We start from the raw sequence: 27,186 nt of genomic DNA on the forward strand, positions 1-27,186 counted from the left end.
GCAGTGTAATGTTGATTATGCTCTTTCGCATACAGTCATCCATTTGTCTTGTGTCCATGTCTCTAACAAATCCAGTAATATCTGGGTTACAGTCAGAGCTTCTACTCAGTCTCCACACACACAGCCTGTCTTGGTTTCTTAAGCTGATTTCTAGCTATTTGTTTACCAAGTAAGCAAAACAGTCCTTCACAAATGCACTACAGCATAGAACTGGGTAGCAAGGTCAACGATATCTTTAATAGAGATGAACAATTTACAATAGCCAATTTAACTTCATGTTTTGACAGGCAGAAAGAAAATGAATTGCCATGTAAAAAAATGTCATTGTTGTGGGGAAATAATTTACAAGTGCCTCACACAGAGTTAGTCAAGATCAACACTGAATCATGGAGATGTTAGGCACACATCCTAGGCACTGAGCCACCATACTGCTTCTAAAGTGGTACATTTATGAACAGGTAGTGCAACATTTTTCACATTTCATACTGCTGTGTACAGGCTTATCAGATGGGTGGCATGCTGTTCTGCCTTGGTTTATTCACATGTGGGGACCCTGTGTATTTTTTAGGTGAGATGATGCTAATATTATATACACTTTAGACTGTATTACTCACTGCAGGCTCTATGCTGAAAAACAATGCATTTGTATAGCATTGCAGTGCCAAAGACGGTGCAACTCTGAAAAAAAAAAAGCTTGGAAAAGAGTATGAAATGGAAGCTTATCTGGCTAATACCGGTGCCATTATGTCCTTTGCATAGACTGTCTACACTAATTCTATGAATGTTTCTGAGGCTTGGAGCCATCACAGAACTACCCAAATCATCTTTCTTTGGAACTTGTCATATGCCTTTGCCAAGTCGGAATGCACAGTTAGACACATTTTCAAATTCTACTCTGCCTGTTTCACTGCAAACAATGGGTCAATTGTATTACATCCTGCAATGAATCTGAACTTCTCATCTTCCATTTTATTGTTTACTACTCTGTGTACTCATTATCAACAACCATATTAGAAAGATACCCTCAATTTCCAAACATTCTGATTAGCTCTTCAGCTTTGTCATAAAACAATCTTCAGAGATGAGTCACTGGCATCCTAATCGCTACCCACTAACTATACTATCTACTAATGTGCAAAGGAGGATGTCGTTATAACTGAAATAGCTATTACTGCTGCTAGCCTTCCTTAAGTGGGTGCAGCTGATGAACTTAAATAAGTATGCCCACTGTGGGTTTTCGTCCAAATGTTTCATTATATGTTGTCAAAAAGAAGAAAATCAAAGAAGAACGTTATCCTGACTTGAATTTATTTCATTCAATGCTTTCATTTTCATCTTCAACTTTCTAAAAAAGATAAATTATATCTTTTTATGCAAACACTCATTTTAGCTTTAAAAACAAATGTCACATTTTTGAGACAACATAATTATTTTACTGCATTAATCCAGTTTTTTTAGCTAATAGTACAAGGGATGTGTTACCATCACAGCAAATTCACAGCACTTGGGAATGACTCTGGGGGTCAAAGATTAGAGCTAAACATTCTATAGCCTATCAAAAATACCACATTAATTATGGATTGTTTTATAATTTGCTTTATGACATAAAAAAGACATCCATTAGACAGCTTCGGAAATTATACACTAAAAGTCTTTCCCAGCTAACATTTATCACTGCCTCAAAGCCATTTATCTAGTAACTGTTTTTACTATTACGCACCTGTCATTCTTGTTGTTTACTTGTTATTAACCTGTTGAGTGGATGACAGATGCATTACTTTAATATTTGTTATTTTTCTAGCCTTTCGGCAGCTGAACAGACCCTCCACCATGTGTTCACTTACCCTTTCTGTGTGCGTGTTCCAGAGAAGCTAATGACTCTTATTAATGTCAACATTCAGTATGATGTATGACATTCATGATCGCTCATCTTCAGTGTCATCAGCGAGTGGGCATGCATGTAGATGACAGTTGTTTGACATATTAGAAGGATTGCAGATTTATGAGATTCATCACAGTAGCACAGCAAATTACTACTTTATTTCATTTAAAATTATTTGCATGTCTTGTAGCTCCCCTAATGTGTTTTACTCAAATCAGATATAATTGACAGAGGCTGCATATTTTTTAAGCAACTGTGAGCTGTTTTTATATACACTTGTCTGTTGTAATGAATATAATGCTATTTAGCTGTTTTTTTTTATGCAAACATGAATACGAAGCTGTATGCATATTAGTTCTTAAAGACTGATGGATTTTTGAGATGTATTTAACAAGATAAATTGGTTTAGTTACAGTGTACTCTGAACTTTACTTTTTTATAAACACCAGGGATCATTTACAAAAAATTTTATTTGAACAATTTCTAGGAAGAAAAACGGATGAGCAATGTAGTGAAAAAAAAAACATATTCCAAACATATTCCAAAGTAATACTGTTACAAAAATAGCATTTATTTAATGATTTGCTTAATTTTTATACACTTATTTGTTGGAATTCACATGTTGTGTATTGCAAAAAAGTGTTATTAATAAACTAAGGCAGCAATAACTACAGTATAATTCAAATATAATAATAAAATATCTTCAGAAATAGAACACATTAAATTGCAAATAAATGAATTCACCCATTTCTTACATCTAAGTCTACGGATGTTTGACTCCATGACTGACTACATATGCTTACAACACATTCTTATACTCTGGTTAGAAATCTATCCCTGTAATGTTTTGACATAAAATGAGTTGTGTCCTGAGGGAAAAAATTTGAGCAAGACCAAATGTCTGATTCAGAAAGGCTACTGTGTACTGTATGCCTGGTATACACCTTGGGGCAACCATTTCTGATTCAGAGACAGCCCTAATGCAGAACTGTATCACAAAGAAGTGTAATACCACAGCGAGTTATCTCTGACCTACCACAAATGTTAATGAGGTATTTTAGGGAGTTGTCTATGATAATTACCCATGTCGTCCTCATCTCCCACAGGAATGCCTACAGTAAGACATTTATGCAGCTAAGCAATTCAGAGAATCACTCTGCCGAATAAGTTGCCATTGCTGTTACTGTAAGTGATCACAGCCAAAAGCTTGCATTCACCCATTGCTTTTGATGGGTGAGATCACAACAGGGAGAAGTGCTGAGGTGTTTAGTGGCAAAGTAGTGGTTGGGTGAATGTGTATGTGTGCATGTGTATGGTTGCATGTGTGAATGCATTCAGTGTCATGAGTAGCCTTGAAAGTGTGCACAAGAGTGCCATGTGTGTGTGTGTGTGTGGGAGGGGGGGGCTGCCGGGTGGTCACACTAAGGTTGTTAGGTGACAGGTACAGTAGCTGTCTGTGAGAGAGAGAGAGTGTGTGTGTGTGTGTGTGTGTGTGTGTGTGTGTGTGTGTGTGTGTGTGTGTGTGTGTGTGTTTGTGTGAATAGGTGAGTGTGTCCATAAGTGTGCTTGGGGGACAATGCATATGGGCTGTCATACCTCCACATATCCCTACACTAACAAGTAAATCCTGCAGTACTGGAAGGACACTAGGCTTCATGGGTACACTTTATGCCATGCTCTAAGAGCACTTAATGTGATTATAGAATAAGTTTTACAGCACAAAAGACATGTTGCAGAGGGAGTACATGACACAAGGGGTACTCTTTATATTATGCCCTTAAGGCATTTTAAAAGACTAAAGCCCTGTACCATCTGTTCTGACAAACAGCTACGTAGGTTCATAGTTTCATAAGTCATTAGGTTGTTGATCCAGAGGGTCATTAATAGCCAAGCCACAATGCCCCATATCATAGGTACTCATTGGCATGACTGCATTATAACTAGTTTCATAACTAGTTTCAACATCTTACAATGGTTGGATGAGGGACCACACCCAAGGTGTATTAACGATTACCAATCCAGTCATTTGGGATATACTTAAAGAGGGTCAGGGAGCTACTTTGCTTGCATCCAAAGGAAGTATATTCCATAAAAGAGGGATAATGTGGGATATATATATATATATATATATATATATATATATATATATATGGGTCTACCTGACAAGGTCGACAAGCCAAATAACCGACAACAACATCAACGACATGAGAACATCGACAAACAAAATAATCGACAGTTGTAATCACCGACAATAATATGTTCGACAATGATATGTTCGACAAATGTCTATAGTATGCTCGACAAAGCTGTATGAAATACATATCCAGAGCATGTTTATCTAAACAACCGACATATTCACTGTAATCATACATGTCTAACTGTTGCATTACTGCATATCACATTTTGTTATAAACTGCACTTTATTACGCATGTTTCCCCATTACGCCGCAAAACACACACAAAACCCACTTCCTCTCAGTTAACACTCCACCGTGGTAGTGCATAAATAATATATGATGTACATTTACAGATATTTTAGACTACTTAAATCTTGGCAGTCCACTTAACAAAACAATGAAAACATGACGAACTTTATCGTTCACATCTTCAACAGCCTTGCAATAGCTCTGACAAACTCCAAGTTGGAATACTGTTCCATATTTGATATTATTGTTTGAAATTGCTGGTGCCTAACTACTAGTTTTCTCTTTTTGGGTGATGGTACATACCCTGTAGACATTCGTACTCTCAGCTCATCTACCTGGTCTTGTTCACGTGCTAATATGTGGAGTAAATACCTCAAATCCGTCCCCCTGTCACCGAGCAAGCATTTTAACCTCCTATGCCATGCCTCTACTGTGTTTTGCGTCCGAGGCAAAGAAAGTTCATTCAGTTCGAAAACATTCCAAAACGTAATTGGAAACAATGGCAGAAATCTCATTGTAGATGTAAATCTAGTACTGAATTTACACCTTTTTCCATACATGTACCAGTCAGAAAAGTATTGTATGATATCCTTTCCTTCTGCTGGAAATGTTGACCTAACTTCATCAAACGTTGCTTTAACTTTATCTTCAGGCAGGAATGCTAGTGCTACCAATGATTTCACAGCTAGCTGGAATTCCTGTGAAGTATTGTATTTAAATGCCAAACCTAACGATTGCACCTTTCGTCATATGTTTTGACCAAAGTGAAAGAGACAACCCTTAGAACGAACATCAGGGATGTTTAGTCTAATACTCTTTAACGCAGCAATTTCAAAATCACACAACACGAATTTAACTTGCATTTCACAACTATTAGATGTGAGCAAAAACAATATACCATACCAGAGATAGTTATATGCTTTTAATGATTTCTTAGACATCAATGCATATATTAGAGGAACAGATTTGTGATACGTCCCGTATTTCACAATTGCATGCACGCTATATAATTGCCGGATGGTCACCCCTTTAGAAAAGAATGTACCATCCATTAGCCATATACTAGCTCGGCTTAACTCAAATAAATTGTCTACAGTACTGAACACTATAACTGTTGTGTCTGTTGCTTTGTCTGACATACATTTACTCACAAATGTACCATTCTTTAGGGTGAACTTGCTGAAATCTATGTTGTCAAGTGTTAGCTTAACCTTTTCATTTACTCCACATTACAGACATCTAACACGGTTCACTTGTTGCAGCAGTGCTATTCTGTGGGAAAGACAGTGAATTGTAGCTAAGGAAGTTGACGACAATGCATCGTCAACTATGAGATACGGTGTGTCCCTACCCATACAAGCTCTAAGTTTTAGGTCGCTACAAACAACGTACCAATCTAGCTCTCCTGGTTCTGCAGCATGGGAATGAGCAACTGATTTTTCAAGCTTATCGCTGACAGCTAACAAAACGGTGACAGCTCTACCCTTACAGCCCTCTGTACTTTTATATTTACAAGCCCAATATCTTTAACTTTCCCTTGTACGTTCAAGGTAATAGAGGTAACTGTCGATTACTAACATTGCTTTATTCTTTTGGGAATTTACGGTCTGGTATAAAGTTTCAAGTACTCCCGGACTATTCATCTCCACATTCATCATATTGTCTTTGGTGCATAGCACGAAAAACGCCCACTGACACAAGTATTTAAGAGCTTTACTGTGTGTCTAATTGCTAATTATGTATAAATGTCTATGTACTTATAATCCGTGGAATGGAATTTATTGGCAGGTTTATTGTGTAATGCATATGTATTCATGGAGGTGATATTATATATTCTATTTCTACATAGTTACTGAACAGACAGTTTACCATGGTATGTTGCTGAGAATTAAAATGGTATATTAGTGTTATCTTTATTTATTAATTCACTCTATTGTTGTCGATCTTATGAAATGTTGGGTATTTGCACTTTCGGTTTTATGAGATTTCGTTCATGTCGTGTCGGTTAAATAGTTGTTGATCTTCTAACTTGTCGACCTTGTCAGGTAGACCTATATATATATATATATATATATATATATATATATATATATATATATATATATATATATATATATGTATCACAAGCAGGTCTGTTTTAAGTTTTGGTGGATGTTAGAAGTTCTTGTGTGGATACTAAGGGTGTTATTAGTTTTGTGGATGTGCTGGAAGTCACATAGAACTGGATCATTTGAGGGTAGATAAACTAGGGAGAGGTCATCTCTAAAGAGTCTGCAGGAAACAGAAAAGAAAGGGGTAGAGTACTTTAAGGTGGCCTGCCTAGTACAAGGACCACATACTTTGATTATCTTAGTGATGAAACACTGCAGTATCAAAGGTTGGGTCATATGTTCAGGCCTTTATATACTGCTATGGGCTTGATGAGGGAGGAGTAGAGACTGATGATAACTTCCTTCATTCTGGTGATTAATCTGATAAGGCAAATTGATTTCCTAACAGTAGTGGATGTATTTAGTTATAAATGAAAGTGTCCAGGTCCCTTATGCCTGAGTCAATTTTCATAGGGGTGTCATTTGTGTGGTAGTTGTATGGGTGCCATGTTTTGCCTGAGGACACACTTCTTGACATTTAGTTTTATTCCATGGTCCAGACACCAATTGCAATTGTGTGTTAGTCCCTCCTGAAGAATTTGGAAGTCAGATGGGGAGTTAATGACACCTCCATGTTTGTAGTCAACTAAAAGCCTGGTCAGGCACATGCCCTTGATGTCAGCTTTCACATATGATATGTTTTGGTTTGGGTTATTCGCAGGTGAAACATTGTCTGGCATTAACAATGTGAAACTAACCCCATCTGATATTTGAGGATCCTTAGCCTCTGCTGGTGAGGATGATGATGGTGAAGATAATTATGATAATGGGGATGGCCAGGCACAGTCCAGGGCTGCGTAGTGTAGCTGGACAAAGAAATGGTGACCCACCCATCCTCCTCTCACACTCTAGACTCAGTTTCTCTGCCTGCATATACAACTTACACATTACCATCTGGAAAGGGACATATTGATGGGTACACTATAGATCAGGGAAGTGTTTTTGGCCCAACATACAGACACGACTAAACCAAAAAACGGCCAACACCCAATGAGGGAAAAAAAACTTTAATGACAGACAGACCAGTTTCAGCCCCAAAGAGCCTTTTTCAATGTCAAGGTTTTTGACATTGAAAAAGGCTCTTTGGGGCCGAAACTGGTCTGTCCGTCATTAAAGAGGATTTTTCCCATTTGATGCTGGGCAGTTTTTGGTTGAGTCAGTTTGCTTGTCTGGGCCTCTGCACCTGCCGTCTGGGCAAAGGCGTTCAGCTTGTTACCAAAATACAGACATGTCAGAATCTGTCCCTTGTCATCATGGGCAGAAAGTTCCTCCCTGGGGGGGCTGCCACTTCCACTGCAACATTAGATGCGGATGTGTCTACTCCCAGGAGAGGCCATCTCCTTGGTCATGGTCATAAGACATGATGACACACCACCTCCAGCATAAGGCAATCTTATATCATTGGGTAGGGGTGTGTATTGGAGCTGATTCCTCTACCATGCATGCTTGGACCTGTCCAGTAGGCCATTGCCCAGTGCTGCCCCCTGAGGCTGTGACCTTGCAGACACACACACAAAACATCACAGATTCAGGTGCATTCCCTGCAAACAATGAGCTAATCCCTTTGACATAATAATGTCATCCCCACTAAGCTTCTTTACACTGCCCATAAATTCACATATTCATTTTCTCAGACCTCAGAAATTGCTCTCATGAAAGATTTGCACTCTTGTACTCCCTTCCCCACCTGTGCAGATAACAATAATTGTGCCCTGCTGTTGTCACATTCTGACTTGGGCTGCCTTTCTGATGCACAGGATGACCAGTCTAGGTATGGGTAAGCACAGTCTGGTGTTTTTCCATTGCATCATTTTTACTGTCGGTATATGCTTAGCTCTTGTATAGTTATATAGTGAATCTATGAGCAATCTACTGCCTCTTCCCAAGTGCCATGGTGTACTGTGCACATCTAAGTCTGACAGGGTCATTTACAGTTACTGTCTCCTTTTCTGACTCCTAATTTATCTCAGTTGATGTTATTTGTGGTGCCAGGAGCTACTGCCGATGTCCACTGCCAGCCTATTCTAGCAGGTTTCTCAGTATTATAATATGTAGAATGACACAGTTAGAAATTCTGCATATGTGGCATGATCATACTAAAGGTCTCCAACAGATGTATCCAGAAGCAGAACCATGACTTCAGCAGCCCAAGCATTTGCACTATTTTGTTTCTGGTTCAGAATAGGGCATGGTTGTATCCTTGCTCAGTTAGGTTATATGGATTTTTCATTGGGGTCATAAGTCAGGATTCAACAGCATATCTAGCATCACCCAACACATGACCCTTTGGAAAGTCACCCCATGTAAATGGTTGGATAAAGGTCATATGCTTGCTATTATGTGTGAATCATGGAAATGGCCAGGGTAACCTGCACACATATTGTAAATGACACTTTGTGCATTGCAGATCTCTTGGTTGTTGATGCAGAAATTCCCTTTGTGGTTCACATACCTGCTTTACAGTTCACTTGCTGGGGATTTTATTTCAATGTGGGTACAGTCCGTGGCCCACAGTACTCAAACAAACAGTGTATAGTATATGATGAGTCTAAACAAAAAACTCCACTCCCTGCAAGCTCTCTGCACCCTAGAGAATGTTGATGTCTGTGCAGTCACTGAGACATGGTTTAGAGCTGCAGAGAGCACATTGGCAGTGCAAGGCTATAATGACTTCCACACATTTAGATCAGCTACTACACTGACAGGGACTAAAGGTTAAGGTGTTTGATTTACATCAAAAATAAGTATACCTCAAGCCTGGTCAAACAGGACAATGCACTTAGGCTTCTTCATGTTGAAATCACCATAGGCAAAATCCAATACCACTTCCTTGCAAGCTATAGGTGGTCCTCTATGATCCAGGAAGGAAACTCATACCATGTATTAAAACTTATTGGAAACACTCAATATCCAACCCAATTCCATATTCATGGGTGACTTTAATTACCCCAGAATTAACTGGAAATCATATACAACACCAATAGGCAAAAACAAAACAACTGCACCTGATAAAGTTCAGATCAGGCTCCAAAAATATAATGCAAGAAATCCAAGCAGGCAAAGAACATGCGCGGCATAAAACCAAACGACATATTTAGTTAGGAACATGTAAGCTCTTTCGCGTAGTACTTCTATCCTTCATTAGACATGTTGATGAAGCGTAGGAGTACTACGTGAAAGCACTTGCATATAGGACACCAAGCATACAGGCACAAAGATTCCAAGATTTTGTAAACACAAACTCTCTAGACCAAATTGTTAATACACTGACCAGGGGTTCAAGCATACTGGATCTGGCCCTCACTAATATGGAAGAGTGAAGCACAACCCCTAGTGTAATATCTTATCTGGTAAGATTAGACCACAAATTGGTTTCTTTTTATTTATTTTATTTTCTTTATTTTCTTTATTTATTTTACATTTGTTAACCGGAGGTGTCTGACTGAGCTGAAAAGTCCCTTTTTCAGCTGAGGCCCGAGGAGAAAAGCTCCACATAGAAAAATTACAGATACATTTAGATATTTAGATATGATCAGTATACACACACATTACAATAGACATGTTTTTACCGTGGTATGCAGCACATCAACAGTTACAGTGGAAAGAACAAACAAGAAAATCTTAATTTAAAAATAAAGGTAATTAATAGATTTGTGGTGTATATCTGAAATTTGGAACATAGGTAGAATACCTACATAGTACACAGGTACAGTACATACATTGTAGATATCCAGTAGACTCCTTTGAAGTAAAAATAAAACCTGAAGCCCCAGCTAACTCTGGAACAGTCAAGAACTACTCTAAGGCTGACTTCCTACTGTTACGTGATAGCCTGGCAAAATTTCAAGTCCCCATAAACCATGGGAACACTGTGCTTATGCAAAACCGATCACAGAAACCTTATACAAGCATGTTAATAGTTGCAGAGAGGCAGCTGTACCCACCAAGATGAAGTAAGGAACTAAGTCAAAAAACAAGCCACCCTTGTGGAATCTCAACATCAATAGGCTGTATAACAGAAGGAAGAAAATCATGGCAAAAATTAGGTGTTGCAACATGCAGCAGGATAAAAGCACTTCCATCAAACTAAACAAAGAACTCAGAGGACAAATAAAATCTACCAAAGCCACATTTGAGGTAAATTTCACCTCCCAGGCCAAGGACAACTACTGACATTGTTTAGCTGTGTCCACAACCTCAAAGACAATACACAATTGTCAGCAGAGCTAATTGTTAACAGAGTCAACTATACTGTGCCTGAAGATATAACAAGCCTACTGGCCAACAAATTCAGCTCCAACTTTACTCCGCTCCCCCCTCAATATTCCCTCAGGAAAAAACATCAAATACAACTCCTCCTGCTATCACTAGAGAACAGGTCCTTAAAGATCTCTCTAAGGCAAAGAACACTGCATAAATGAGCCCAGACAATATCCCAGGATGCCTTCTAAACAGCATGAAATATGGCCTATCAGGGCCTCAGAAATTGCTGTTTAACTGCAAGGCTGTGTGCTTAATGAATGGAGAATAGCAACAGCCATCCCTCTGAAGAAAGGTGGGCCATCTACAGATCCTGGAAACTACAGGTCCATAAGTCTCACTAGTCTCATATGCAAAGCCATGGAAATGATCAATAATGACATAGAAAACCTTCAGACACTAGACCCGACTCAGTTTGGTTTTGTCAAGGGCAAGTCATGCCTACTCAGCCTGGTGGACTTCATTGAGAAGGTTACCAAAGCACTAGATGAGAGCAAAATAGATCATACTGCCTACCTTGACCTGGCCAAGACATATGACATAATATCCCACTCAGGCATTGTTGACAAACTTTGGATGTTTGGTACAAACCCTTATGTCAACCAGTGGATAGCCAGATGGCTCATAGACAGGACAGAAGAAGTCAGAACTGGGGATTCTACCTCTTCAAAGAGGCCAGTCACAAGCAGAGTCCCTCAAGGTCTGTCCTGGGACCACTCCTTTTTGTCGTTACCTCTCTGAAGTAAAGGCCAATGTCAATGGCCTCTGGTTGACTACATTTGCAGATGATTGCAAATTAGGAGTAGTCATATAATGCCCCACCAAAAATAATGTTCTCCAGGAAGCCCTGACACAGACAAATATCTTTTGTCAGAGCCACTGACTAAAACAAAATGCAATTAAATGCATAATAGTACCCTTTGGGAAGTCATCCACCTCTGGAAACTATCATATTGACAACATACCTCTAAGAGTTGATGCAGTAGTCACTGACTTGGGAACACATAGACAATAATCTAGCCTTTGACCACCATGTGTCTACAGTAGTGAGGAGATCATTCTATGTTGTAGAACTTATAAGGAAAGGTTTGGCATCCAGGTCCAGGAAAGTCATTGTTCCACTGTATTATGGCATTCATCAGCCCTACTACTGAGTGCAATGCCCTCTTTGTTATATACCTAAACAGACATAGTCAACAATTGCAATGTCCACAGAGGTTCCTAACTAAAAGAATATAAGGCATAAGTAATAAATCTTATGCAGACTGCTTCAATGCCCTATCTCTGTATCCTGTCTCCTACAGGCTGTTGAGGGGACATCTATGCCTGTAAATAAAATGAATTAATAGACCCCACCTTGATGGACCTCCTACATATCTGAAAAAATAAACAGCACCAGAATTTCCCATTCTAACAACTTAAATATTGCCTGCTATTTAAATAGGACATGCTTAAGAGACAGGAATGTGTCCCGGAGACTACCCTTTACCTGGAACAGGCTCCTCAACCATGTGAAACAGAGTTCTTCCCTAACCCAATTCAAGTGTAACTTGGACAATTGGATGGGGAACAGGAAATTCATCCCTACTTTGGCACCTATGTCTATAATGGAGACAGCCTGTAAGTACTCCATCTCACAGACCTCTGCCTGTAAATGGTTAATCTCTCATGCCCCTGCTTATACTTATTAAGGGTACCAGAACTTGTCAGAGATTTGGGATGCATGGCTAAGCTTAAAAAGGCCCTTGTGGTAATTAATCTAGTAAACACTCAGGAACCTAAGAAACTAAGAAGTGCCATATGGTGTTTGCTCTCTCTTCAGTTGTATGTAGAAACTGCATATGGTCATCCATATTTTGTAGTATAACACTGAGAAAGTGGCAGAGTGTTCTCAAGGCTGATGCCAGATATGACCACAAAGTGTCCTTATTGTTTCCTGATAGGTTCTTGTAGCTTATCTTTGCAAAGTCACACATACCTTAGTATCTATATGAAAAAAGTATAGTACCAAAACACATATGGAATATCCAAATATTCACGAAAGGCTGCTGTAACAGGAACGAAACTCACAGGCAATCCTTGAAATCAAACAAACAATTTATTGGAAGTAAAAAATGAGCGCTTTCGCGTGGTCCATCCACGCTTCATCAGATAAATCACTTAAACTTGTGTGGGGATTATATACAACCGCTCAAGGCGGGAAAGTCTGCTCATTAATCAATTAACATTTAAATCATACTAAAAGCATTAAAAACATTAAAAACACTTAACCATTTAAGTGCACTTGCTGGCTCAAATCTTGAGCTACTAAATGCTTTTATGTTTGCAAAAAACACATACTTATATTCTTATATAAACCTATAACACAATTTGAAATAAATGAATAAAACGAAAATATATATGTAAATGTCAGCTTAAATTTTCGTATATAATTTATAATTTTACATATTTATATAAATTGTCATATAATTCTGTTAATCAGAACTTATCAAATATAAATATAATTCTACATAGATAAATATAGATAGAAGTTATAAATCAATTTTAATTATATTTAAATTAAAATCACCATATATAAGATATAAAATATTAAACTTGCCCATAGTTATTAATCATGATGTTATAAATCTATAAACAACATGTATAACATATCAATAAATGTCATATAATATGTCTTATGGAATCAATAGGATATATAAAATATCTGCTCTTTAACAATTATGCTTCGTGTTTTAATATGTTAAATTCATTCTAAGGGCAATATCTACATATATATGTATATACTGTGATAATGAATGAACCAGATGAAAAATATTATATCTATCATAGGTATAAAAACCTAAAATTTACTTCCTGGATATTAAAAGTGGTTTGATGGACACCTGAGTGTTAAGTCCCAGCTCAATGTGTGCTCCCAAACGGAGTATCCATTCGAGCTCCATTAATGCCAACTGATTCTCTTTGTCTCCCCCTCTTTCATTTTGATTTTCTACTTGTAGGACTCTAAAGGAGAAAGAATGTGTGGAGAATTCTATAATATGTTTGGCCAACGCGTTGTTATCTATAGCTTTGCGTATATCATAAAGATGGTTGTATATGCGTTCCTGCAACCTTCTCTTTGTTAATCCCACATAGAAGGCCTCACATTTATTGCAGGTGGCCAAATATATCAAATTTCTAGTATTGCAACTTGCTCGAAAATGTGGTTTAAAGACAAAATTAATATTAGGGTGTACAAAACACTGTGTCTTAGTTATGTATCTGCACCTGTTGCAACTATAACATGGGTAGGTACCAAAATCCTTGGTTTTGATGTTATAGGCCAGCGTATTTTCTCCCTCTCTTCTGATGTTCTTGTCTCCACATAAAATTCTTTTTAAATTCCTACTATTCTTATATATAAAGGAAGGGCTCTTACCTACAAATTTCTTGGTGGAGGAGTCTATTGTTAGAATATGCCAGTTGGCATGAATGACTTGCTGAATCTTTCTGATGTCACTAGCGTAGGTAGTAATGTAACCTATTTGATTACTACTGCCTTCTTTTCTCCTATTAAATCTTGTATTATTTCTTTTACATTTCGCAGCCATATCATCCTTTTTAATGGGTATGGTGTCACCTAGGATATTAAACTTGATGTTACTGACCATGGTGGGACTGTATCCTCTGTCAATAAATAATTTCTCTAGAAACTGTGCTTCTTTATTCAATTCATCTATGTTACTGCACAATCTCTTAATTCTAGTATATTGGCTCTTAACTATAGCTTGAAAGGTGTGGCGGGGGTGCATGCTATCAAAACATAGCATAGAATTCTTCCAAGTTGGTTTCCTGTATAGGGTGGATTCTAGGGTGCCCTCATTTGTGAACCTTATGGTAACATCCAAAAAATGGATTTCTTTGTTGGAAACCTCCTGTGTGAAATGTAAAAACGTACTGGTAGTATTTAAGTATTGTAGAAAGCATTCTAATAATTCCAGAGTACCTTCCCATATTATTATGACGTCATCAACGAAACGCCTGTAAAGCTTAATAAGCTTGAAGTCCTCATGTGTAAAGAGATAGAGCTTCTCCCACCATAGGACTACCAGGTTGGCATAGGTGTTAGCGCAGGGGGTGCCCATGGCAACCCCCCACTTCTGTAAATAATTACTGCCACCAAACATAAAGGCGTTATTGAATAACACTAATTCTAACAATTGATCTATCAATATAATTCTATCTTTCGAAAAGTCAGTTTCTTTAACCAACAGTTCATTTATATATTGCATACCGATGTCATTAGGTATCGAAGTGAATAAATCCTTGACATCTAAGGTGATCAAAAGATATGATTGGTCATTGTCTAAATTTAATTCTTTAATGTCATTCAAAAAATCATATGTATCTTTAAGTATGGTGGGAGACTGATTAACTACTGGTCTTAATATATTTTCAATTAGTTGTGAAGCATGTGCTGTCACCCACCTATTGCCCGATACTATGGGTCTTAATGGAACGGGGTATACGCCCTTGTGTACCTTAGGTATTCCTTTAATGGTGGGAGTAACAGGATGTTCAATATATAAAAACTCATATACTTCTTGACTAATCTGTCGACACATGAGAAGATCGTAAAAGACGTCTTTGACAGTTTTAATAATTTTAGTCACTGCATCAGGGGATATAGGGGTATAAGTGTCTTCTTGCTGCAACATTTGGGTCATACCAATAATGTAATCCTGAGTGTTCAAAAGGACTACCCCCCCCCCTTGTCAGCTGGCTTAATGACTATATGAACATTTTGTTTAAGTTCATTGAGAGAACGGTATTCATCTGGAGTTAAATTGTGAAACCTGCCCTTCTTATTAATGTTGCTAAACATTAAATAAAACTGGTTCTCACAGGCCCTAAGGAAATATTCTACATGCAAAGGCATGTCGGGAATAAATACACTTTTCGCTCTTATTAAATCATGCCCCCATTCATTAGATGTTATGTCATTGAATATTAATTTCAAACATAATTTCCTACAGAACATCCTTAAATCAAACAGTGTGTCTGTTAATATGGCCGAAGTGGCCGGTATGAAACTAAGACCTCTATTTAAAACCTGTACAGTATTGTTGTCCAAAATAAAGTTAGAAAAATTAAACAGTAAATCTGAAGTCAGGTTTTCTTCCTTCTGTTGTGAGTAAATGACTCCGCTGAATATTTTCTCTTTCGGGAGTCCCTGCTGTGTGATCTTCCCCTGTTGGAATATGTTGAAGTCCGTTTCTGATACGGTAAAAAATTCACAAGCGAAGGTAACGCGCTAAAGCTATTTTTAGGTATGGCTCCTGAGGTATTCGCAGGTACCTGATGAAAAAAAGCCTCTTGATTCGGTGGAGGCGTGTCAGTGTGAACAGTATCAGTCTGGTTATTTTCAGCTGTTACCGTTGCATATATGCCTCTGTTGACCATAGAGGCAGGTATCTCCGGTAATATAGGCACAACAGTATGATTATCTTTATTTCTATGTATAGAGGAAGTAGAAGCTGTTTCAGATATAGTCACAGAATTCGAATGATTAGTAGAATTAAATCTCGGCCAAACAAACACCTGGCCTTTTTGAAAATCTTGATAATCGCGCAACAGTTTTTTCTGTTTGGTAGTTCTCAATTTATCACTGAAAACATTAATTTGAGAAAAAGCACGATTGATTTTATCAAGGCAATGTTCTGAACTGAATCTTTCTAACAATTGTTGATACAAATGCTCCGTTGTGTTTCTTAGTTCAGTCTCTAATGGCAAAAAGTAGTCAAGCATTAATTGGGCATACTTGAAACCCAACTCTATATTAAGATCCTGCCATCGCTTAAGTAGTTCAGGATGTGAGTCCCCATAGGTGGGCATACAAAACACCCGCATACCCCTGGGGACTACTTTGAAATGAATACAAGCTTGTAAATGTAGCCTCTGCCACGCATATCTTTGCAATTGATACAAATTATCTTCTATAGTTTTTAAGAGTGGGTAAAATTCAGTAAGGTTCTCACCATTTGTTTCGAAATTGACATGCCCCACTTCTCCTGTAAGGTCCAGAGACAATAAAGGGTTACTATTAAGATGTGTAAGTCCTTCCCACAAGGAGGTAGTGTCCCTCGGCTCCGGTTCCAAAGGAGTGATAAGTTCCATAGTGTGCTGGAAACGCTGACCAAAACTGAAAAACTGGAAAACAAGAATGAATGATAGTCTGCGTTCCTGCTGAATGGTACTACGCCAAAAAGCCGCAAAATCTGTATGAAAAAAGTATAGTACCAAAACACATATGGAATATCCAAATATTCACGAAAGGCTGCTGTAACAGGAACGAAACTCACAGGCAATCCTTGAAATCAAACAAACAATTTATTGGAAGTAAAAAATGAGCGCTTTCGCGTGGACCATCCACGCTTCATCAGATAAATCACTTAAACTTGTGTGGGGATTATATACAACCGCTCAAGGCGGGAAAGTCTGCTCATTAATCAATTAACATTTAAATCATACTAAAAGCATTAAAAACATTAAAAACACTTAACCATTTAAGTGCACTTGCTGGCTCAAATCTTGAGCTACTAAATGCTTTTATGTTTGCAAAAAACACATACTTATATTCTTATATAAACCTATAACACAATTTGAAATAAATGAATAAAACGAAAATATATATGTAAATGTCAGCTTAAATTTTCGTATATAATTTATAATTTTACATATTTATATAAATTGTCATATAATTCTGCTAATCAGAACTTATCAAATATAAATATAATTCTACATAGATAAATATAGATAGAAGTTATAAATCAATTTTAATTATATTTAAATTAAAATCACCATATATAAGATATAAAATATTAAACTTGCCCATAGTTATTAATCATGATGTTATAAATCTATAAACAACATGTATAACATATCAATAAATGTCATATAATATGTCTTATGGAATCAATAGGAGATATAAAATATCTGCTCTTTAACAATTATGCTGTTTTATCTCTGTATCCTGTCTCCTACAGGCTGTTGAGGGGACATCTATGCCTGTAAATAAAAGGAATTAATAGACCCCACCTTGATGGACCTCCTACATATCTGAAAAAATAAACAGCACCAGAATTTCCCATTCTAACAACTTAAATATTGCCTGCTATTTAAATAGGACATGCTTAAGAGACAGGAATGTGTCCCGGAGACTACCCTTTACCTGGAACAGGCTCCTCAACCATGTGAAACAGAGTTCTTCCCTAACCCAATTCAAGTGTAACTTGGACAATTGGATGGGGAACAGGAAATTCATCCCTACTTTGGCACCTATGTCTATAATGGAGACAGCCTGTAAGTACTCCATCTCACAGACCTCTGCCTGTAAATGGTTAATCTCTCATGCCCCTGCTTATACTTATTAAGGGTACCAGAACTTGTCAGAGATTTGGGATGCATGGCTAAGCTTAAAAAGGCCCTTGTGGTAATTAATCTAGTAAACACTCAGGAACCTAAGAAACTAAGAAGTGCCATATGGTGTTTGCTCTCTCTTCAGTTGTATGTAGAAACTGCATATGGTCATCCATATTTTGTAGTATAACACTGAGAAAGTGGCAGAGTGTTCTCAAGGCTGATGCCAGATATGACCACAAAGTGTCCTTATTGTTTCCTGATAGGTTCTTGTAGCTTATCTTTGCAAAGTCACACATACCTTAGTATCTACTGGGATGGGTATTCTATGACTCCAATGGGGTTGCAGATGATTACAACATATGTCCACTATTTTTGTATGGTATCCCTGTCCACACATTACCAGTCTGTTATGTTCTGGCACAGAAGGCTTGGAATGTAAAGCATGGTCAAGAGACCCCAGTGCCTCCATGGGCAACGCCACACACCATCAGCAACAACAGCAGCAGCTGCTATTAGACTCTCTTGCAGATACAAGTTTACTATGGTGTGATAAACCCCTAATATGTTTTCAATTTCATCACCATTTGAATGTGAGCATATTGCCATGTTTATTGCTAATGCACACATGATAAAGTTCACATCATTTATACATTTCTGAATCACTCTACCACGTTACTTTTGCTTCATTAGCATATAGAACAGCTCATTATATTGACATTAGCACATATGTTGTCTGTGCCTTGTATTTTGGCCAGCCTCCTTATGTTAGAATATTTCCTGACAAGCAGAAACTCTGCTCATCCCCATTGCTGGGCAACTTCCTTTAGCACAATGTCGTGATGGCTTATGAATCTTAACAATTTTGGCTCCTGCCAGACAGACATAATTTAAAAAAAAAAAGATGTTTACTTTGAGCATGATATGTGCCTGAAATTTAAAAAATGGCACATTTATCATAGCTAATGGTTATACATGTTATACATATTAAATGGTTCTCTTTTTTAGAGCCTGTTTTTTTGGATTTGGTCTATGTTTGTTTAGGAGGCACTTTTCTACAAATAGCCCTAACTATTCCCCTATTGTAACAAGATAAGTATCAGTTGAATCAACAAAGGCTTCATTATTTATAAGTTCATAGGTTCATAATTTCTTACAAACCTTACAGCTTAGGAGACCATCAAGCTTTATTATATCACCTATTACAGAGAGTAGGGCTAGGAGACTACCTGTGTCACCCCACATAGTAGAGTTTCCTTATGCAGCCAAGCGGAAGTTTTGTCATTGAAATCATTACTAGTTCCAGACCCAAGAATTACCTGGTGTAAAGCAACAAACTTGAATGTGACACTCTTCAGAAAAAAAATATGTTTATTATAAATAGAAAATAAGTGCATTTGTCTCTATTAATCAAAGACTTCTTCAGAATAAAGTCAATAAGTCATCTTCCCATTTTGAAAAGGCTCTAAAGTAGTCACATGATACAATTAAATAGTTTACAAAATACATTAAAGGAGCAGATGACAGTTACTTAAAACAAATCTTCTTATATTATTTACAAACCCCAAACTTCCATAAAAACACTTTCTTTCACAAAATCATGCTACTCAAAACATTAAATCAGAAACGTAATACATAAGGGCTAAAAACATATCTATATATATCTATATTTATATCTATATCTAACCTGGCCATCTGCCTGTATGCATATACAATTGCTGTTATAATTCTCTTTTTTCTAAAAGTCAGGACTTTGGTTCCCCCTTCTTTTGTTCTGAGTTACCTTTTCTAATATAGCAAATGTTAAATTGTGTCCTGGGTAATCATTGATGTGTTTCTATAGTATGTTGGTCAGTTTCTTTTTCCTAATTTCATATGTATGTTCATATATTCTTCCTTTAAATTTACATTCCATCTTCCTACATAGAATCTGAAACATTTCTGGCATAAGGCAACATAAATTTTCCCAGTATTGTCACAGTTAAACATACCATTTACCTTAAAGCATGTTTTATTATTTATAAAACTTTGCACTGTGTAAACAAATTTACAATAACTGCAGAACCCACATGCATTCATTCTGCAGTTATTTAATACTGGGTACTTATTTAAATTTTCAAAGATATTCTTAAAATTAAGTCCTTTTCTAAATACTACAATTAGCCTTTCTCCCACCTTTTCTCTCACTGTTCTGTCCTCTAGCAATATAGGCCAATTTTTATGAATTACATTCTTAATAATTTCACTATCCAAAGAAAAAGCTGTAATTAAGGCACTCTTAAAATTAATAGGTTACTCCTTATTATTATACCTGTGATTTTAAAATGTCGGTTTCCTACTTTGTAGTATTATTGTCTTTCAAAATTGGAACAAAGTAATTTCTATTTCTTTTATTGATAACTTTATTCATTACATTAATTATTACATTAACTGGTGACTTCTCTTTTGAGACATATTCTTTAAATTGATACATACATTTAAAAATGGTCACTTTTAGTAATTATTCGTGGCGCTCTTACAAATTGCTCTTTTATCACTGCTATTTTCTGACTCACTGGATGTACTAGTAAAATGTAACAGTGTACTTGAGTAGGTGGGTTTTCAAAAAATCTTCAACATATATCTTTGTTTAAGCATCATCCTTTTTCGAAAAAACACATCTAAGTATGTTATATTGTTTTCCCAATTTCATAGGTAAATTTCTTAAAGTTAGCAGTCATGTTACTGTAGCTCAAGAATAAAATATCATCCAGGTACCATATATATAATCTGCAGTCAGTCATAAATTCACTATTAAACAAATACTTATTGTTCCAAACTAACATGACAATATTAGCCAAGAGGGACCCACAAGGAGAACCAATTGCAATCCCTTTTCTTTGCAAGAAGTGTTGTTCATCAAAATATATATAATTATTTTTGAATTTAATATCTAGCATTTCTTCAAATAAGTCAATTTTATATTGTTGGACCCACTTTGAAAAGATTTATTCAGTAAACCATTGTATTGCAGAAGTGGTAGCAACTTTTAAGTGTGTCTGTTTAAAAGTGTATATGGGTATTCATCTTACGTTCCTTGTGTTCACTTGCTTAGCACTGTTCCTATGTTTCTTTGTGCAAATAGTCCTTATGGAGCTGGCTCAAAAGACATGTTACTTCTAAGTCAATATGAGTTGTAAAGGAATGTTTGACCTTTGTCTATGGATGGCTAATCTTGGAGATGTAAAATATAAGGAAGAGGGTGCAAGAGGGCTTATTAGTTTGTCTTTTTTTTTTTTTTACAGTTGCCATTTTATCTGTGTTGTTTATTAATTCTACATGTTCCTTCCATTGCCACTGCTTGTATGTTTCTGTGTTGTTCTTTATTACCTGTGTGCTGATTGTCCATACAATTAGGCAGTGCTAGTAATATTAGTTTTGGGATTGATTGTAAAGTAATTTGTTTACCTTGGCATAGCCATGCTTTTTGTAGAATGCACAAAGACATCAGGGCATAAAAAAAGTTTTAAATCAAGTTTATCCATGCATGTACATTTCCATCAAGTGTTGTTTGACAAGTCATTAAGTAGGTCCATTTTTTAACTCTGAAATTTAATGTTTTATATCTCAGTGTATTATTTTCTAGCCCACATTTGCTCTTTTTAAATGTCTATCTTAAGCAATTGAACTAGCTATAAAAGTGCTCAACTATCACCTATTTTTTAGAATGCAGGTGTTCTTATTTTGGAGCATTATCGTTGTCGCCTCACAGTACGACGTTGTCCTGCTTGATTCTCAGCTAGAGCGTCTTCTGTGTGGAGACATGCGTGAATGGGCGTACTTTCGTTGAAGGTTGTGCATCAGAGCCTGCAATTCAGCACGTAAAAATCTACTGCCAATAATTAGCGGACCGGAGTTCCGCTGTGGCGACCCCTAACCGGGAAAAGCCGAAAGACACAACATCAGTTCTAGAGTAAATAAAAAGGAGATATATACTTTGTTAGTTTTCAGTCATGGCAAATGATACTATATACCTGTGGAAAATTCTCCTTACACACTGAATCATACTAGGCCTCTGCACAGTAGTGACAAAGGTCCTTCAAGATTACCTGGCTTGCAGTGGCTAACATTTTCCCAGGGATTCAATACATCCTGCATGGTGTACATCCTTCTGAGTGAACAGACAACACAGACACATCTCATACCTTCTTCCTAATTTTAGTTTTCCTACTGATTTTCTTGCAGTTTTAAATATTGAAGGGGATTCATAAAGGTTACCACAAAGTGTAGACTACATCTACAATGTATTATCTTTTTCAGTGACTTGAAAGCACAAAAAATGTGATAAAAATGTTCTTGAATACATATTGTGTACACTTATTGTACTCTTAGTGCACACTTAGTGTAGGCTTTTTTGAATCTGGCCATTTGTCTAATCGTTGACAAGAATAGAATATCAAAACAAAGCTTACTTACAATTTTGTATAAAGCTAATATCTAATAACAATAGATGTCATATGTATTGGTAATATCAAACTGAATAAACTATCAGAGAAGTCAGATGAATGTAATGTGAATACTGAATGTATGCAAGCCTCAATTCCTTCCACACATGCTGATAAAAGATACAGCAGATATTCAACAACAGGAAAGCATTCTTTCTAGACATACACATCAACATACATTGATACATGTTACATGGTTGCTGCTTATTTTGAACACATACCTTTGAAATGACCATAAACAAGTAGAAGCACTGAGGGGATATCACATATTTACTAACATATGCTGAAGCACTGTTAATGTTATTAAAGTTAAGCAGCACAATTTTTAGACGTCATGATCTAGTGTAAGTGAAGGTAATGAGGTAATATAAGGAGTGATGGCTTAATGCAGTGAATATCTCATCAAGAAGCAAAAACAGCACTGGTGAAACAAGGAAGAAAAAGTAACAAAACCTTTTAATATCTCATCATATAATTGTTTTAGTGTATATAAAACAGCTGTAGTTTGTTTTAAGGAAAGGAGAGATATATGGATGGAAAATAGTTTTTGAAGTAAGTAAATGTGAGTTATAGTCTCTCTGTACAAGGGATTGCTTTGTTTGAACTTTGGATGGTTAAGGAGAAAGGCTGGATACTGAGGGAATATTTATAACAAGGGAAAGTGGCAGCCAAGTAATTGTGGATGAAATATCTGAGATTGTGAGGCACATCAAAGCAGCAGAGATAATTATGAAGACTGACAGTGCAGCAAACATTGTCATATTCAGTGATGGACAGCAACACTACAAATATATATCTTTACATACACACACACACACACACACACACACACACACACACACACACACACACACACACACACACACACACACACACACACACACGTATATATGTATATATGGGTTTATGGTAGATAATTGTGTTTTTGGAAACTCAAACAGGACAAAGAAAAAAATATATGTTGCACACCCCTCACAAATTTTATATATATATATATATATATATATATATATATATATATATATATATATATATATATATATATATATATACCGTCTCCAAAATCACACTATAGTGGGGAAAAGGGTAAATTCCCTGATCCCCACTGTACTGTGATCTCCATACAAATGCTTCTTGTTTATAGAAAGTCAAACATATGGTCTGGATCATATATATATATATATATATATATATATATATATATATATATATATATATATATATACATATATATATAACAAAAAAACTGGCAAAAGTCCAGGGGGCAAAAGCTGTTGCAATGCTGTTTATTGGACTCTGCATGGTAGCTGTTGCTTTATTTTTCGATTTGTTGAGGATATATATTATGTATGTATATATCCATAGCTATAGATATGTATATTAATATATAGATGGATATTGATGCAGTAGATTTGGTTGTAGGATACATTTATTGTCCGCTGCTTCTTTTGGTAATTTTTGTCATTAGTGCAAGTGGTCATATTATATATTGCTAATTGGGCAACTCTGCTACTCATATATTTAATTTCTGGGGGAAGTCGGAGTGAAGTTTGCACATCAGGAGGTGTGGGATGTGAAACCCCCACACAACATATTAGTCATAACAAAAAGATGTTATATTTTCTTCTAGATCACCAAGAAAAAGATGTATGTGGTTCATCAAGAAAACAAATTGGAACTATAAGAGTTTAGATGCTGAGATTCATTGAATGCATTAAAAACAAAACAGGTGTCAAAAGATATTTTAAAACTGAAAGGGCTGAAAAAATAATAATCATGAGTGGAGGTGTTTTATTTGTTACTGATAAAATTTTTAATAATGCTTTAAATATGAATGAAATCTGTGTAATGTAAACAGTTTGATGAAGACTTGACATGTACATCCTGGAAAGGCTGGACTTACTGCTGTTTACCTGCTTATACTGAAGTGTTTTGATATATTAGGTTCATAGGTTCATAGGTAGATACTAGGCTATCTGCCCTAGGGCATTTATAAGCCTAGCCAGAGTGTTTTTGGCTTCCGCCTCCCTATTTGATTAGCCTACTGTGCCTCTGTAAAGTAGGTCACAGAAGGTACCCTTTTAAGATTAGTTTACTGTGCCTCTGTCTAGCAGGGACACAGAAGAGATCCCAGGGGTGAATTTGCGATTTCCCATCCATCCGTCCACATTTCGCTTGAAGAGGGTCAGCGAGGGGCTGTGTCTAACATGAATTGGGATTCTATTCCAGAGTAAGGGGAGCCTCTGGGAAATTAATCTGTCCCTCTAGCATGTCTTATTTATTTTTGTGCTGAAGTTTAAGTCCCTGGAGCGTGTAGCTCTAAGGGATTTGGATTTTTTGAGGTGGAGCATGTCCATTAATTCTGGGTTTGACATGGCTTTGTACGTCAGGCATAAATCACCTCTGAGTAGGTGGTAAGCAACTGAGTAGAGCTGGAGTTTCTTTAGTCAAGCTGCATAGGACATCTGTTTGTAGCCCATGATCCTCTTGGTGAGGTACTTTTGGGGTCTCTCCAGTTGCTGCAGGTGTCGGGTAAGGTACATCCCAAAAGGGGCATTGTATTCAATTATGGGCCTGATGAGTGACGAGTAGAGTGGCACAATGACCTCTCTTGATCTGGATGCGAACCCTTTCGTGATAAGGTGGGCTATATAGAAGGTCTTTCTAACCACTTTGGCAATGTGATTATCAAAGAAGAGATTACTATCTACGTTGGTCCCCAAATCTCTAATTACTTCTTCCGTGCCAATGGATTACCACCTATGTGGTAATTTGTGGGCACCTTGTTTTTCCCAAAGGGGATGACTATGCACTTTTTAGCATTTAGCTTGAGGCCGTGGCTCTGGCACCAAGCATCCATCTCTGTGAGACCCTTTTGGAGGATGCTTGTGTCAGCTGGAGATTCGATTATGGCCCCCAGTTTGTAGTCATCTGTGAACTTTGTCAGCCATAATCCCCCCGTGTTAGCCTGAACCTCAGAGAAGTATATACTGAACAAGAGAGGTCCCAGAACTGAGCCTTGTGGGATGCCACTTGTAACTGGTTTGGATTCAGACATGGCACCTGCGATTCTGACCATGTGGGTTCTATCTCTGAGCCAGTTTGCAACCCATCTTGTGATATAGGGGTTGATATTTAAGCTGGTAAGCTTATTTATGATGCCCGAGTGGAGTATTGTGTCGAAGGCTTTTGCGAGGTCCAGGTAGGCTGTGTGGACTACCTTGCCCTCATCTATGGCTTTGGTAACTGTTTCAAAGAAATCAACTAGGTTTAAGAGGCAAGATCTGCCCTTAACAAAGCCGAATTGGGTAGGGTCCAGTGTCTGGAGGCTCCCAATGTCTTTGTTTATGAGTTCCATGATAATACGCTCCATAGCTTTACAGACCAAACTAGTCAGGCTTATGGGGCGATAGTTCCTGGGGTCCGTCGTGGCACCACCTTTGTGGAGTGGGACCACTGTAGCTGTACGCCATTCTTTAGGTACATATCCTGTAGTAAGGCTAAGTTTGAACAGTGACTTAATGTGAGGGTTAATTTCTTCTTGGAGCTCATGTAAGACACAGCCTGGGACACCGTCCGGTCCCATAGATGCTGTGTTTTTTGCTTTGGAGAGGGCAGCTTTCACCTGTGCATCTGTGATGTCAGGGAGGTTACATTCAGTTGGGATAGGCATTTGCTCCTTTGGGGGGGGGGGGGAGTTTGCGCTGAATCTATCTGCCAGGATGTTGGCTATGTCTGTAGGTTCGGTATATTTTTTACCATTACGCAACAATTCAGAGCATATCTGGGAGTTTCCACCCATATTCCTGACATAACTAAAGAAGGCCTTGTAATTATCTTTAGTATCTAGGGCAATTTTTCTTTCGAAACTGGCCTTTGATGATTTTATGAGGGATCAAAGTTTCTTGCTAATACTGATCAGAGATGCCTTCCCTTTTTGGGATTTTGCTCCGTCATGTAGTAGCTTCCTCCTACTGTTGTATAACTTATTTATGGCTGGGGTCCACCAGACCGGTCTCCTGTTTTTGGAAAAGTGAGTCTTGGTTTTATTTGGGATAGCACTATCCATGCATTCCTGCAGGTGCTCATAGAATGCATTTGTAAAGGATTCTGTGGATTGGACTGCATTATCCTTTGGCCTGGGGGCATTGAAGCATTCCACCTCAGTCTTGAGAAGTGCAAAGTTGGCTTTTGAGAAATTCTTTACAGTGATTTCCTTGGCTGGGGGTGGGGACGGGATATGGATGTCCATGGAAATTTGTTTATGGTCTGATCTTACCAATGAGGGGTTTACCTCTGGTGTGGAACATAGAGTCCCCATGTTGGTGATGACCAGGTCCAATATGTTGTTCCCTCTTGTGGGAGTGGTGACCAGTTGTTCCATTGTGTTAGAGTTTATAAATTCAAGGAACCGTTGGGCGAGGGTGTTTGGGCTTGAGTAGTTTTCCCAGTCAATGTTTGGGTAGTTGAAGTCACCCAATAACATAGTGTTTGGAGAGACCTTCATATTCTCCAGTGTTCTCAGGAATGCCAAGTGAGGTTCCTGTAATAGGGAGGGTGTTCTGTAGCAGGCTACAAACTGAAAG

The sequence above is a fragment of the Protopterus annectens genome, chromosome 3.part0, assembly GCF_019279795.1.
Source record: "Protopterus annectens isolate FY-2018-M chromosome 3.part0, PAN1.0, whole genome shotgun sequence".
In the NCBI taxonomy this organism is placed as follows: Eukaryota; Metazoa; Chordata; order Ceratodontiformes; family Protopteridae; genus Protopterus; species Protopterus annectens.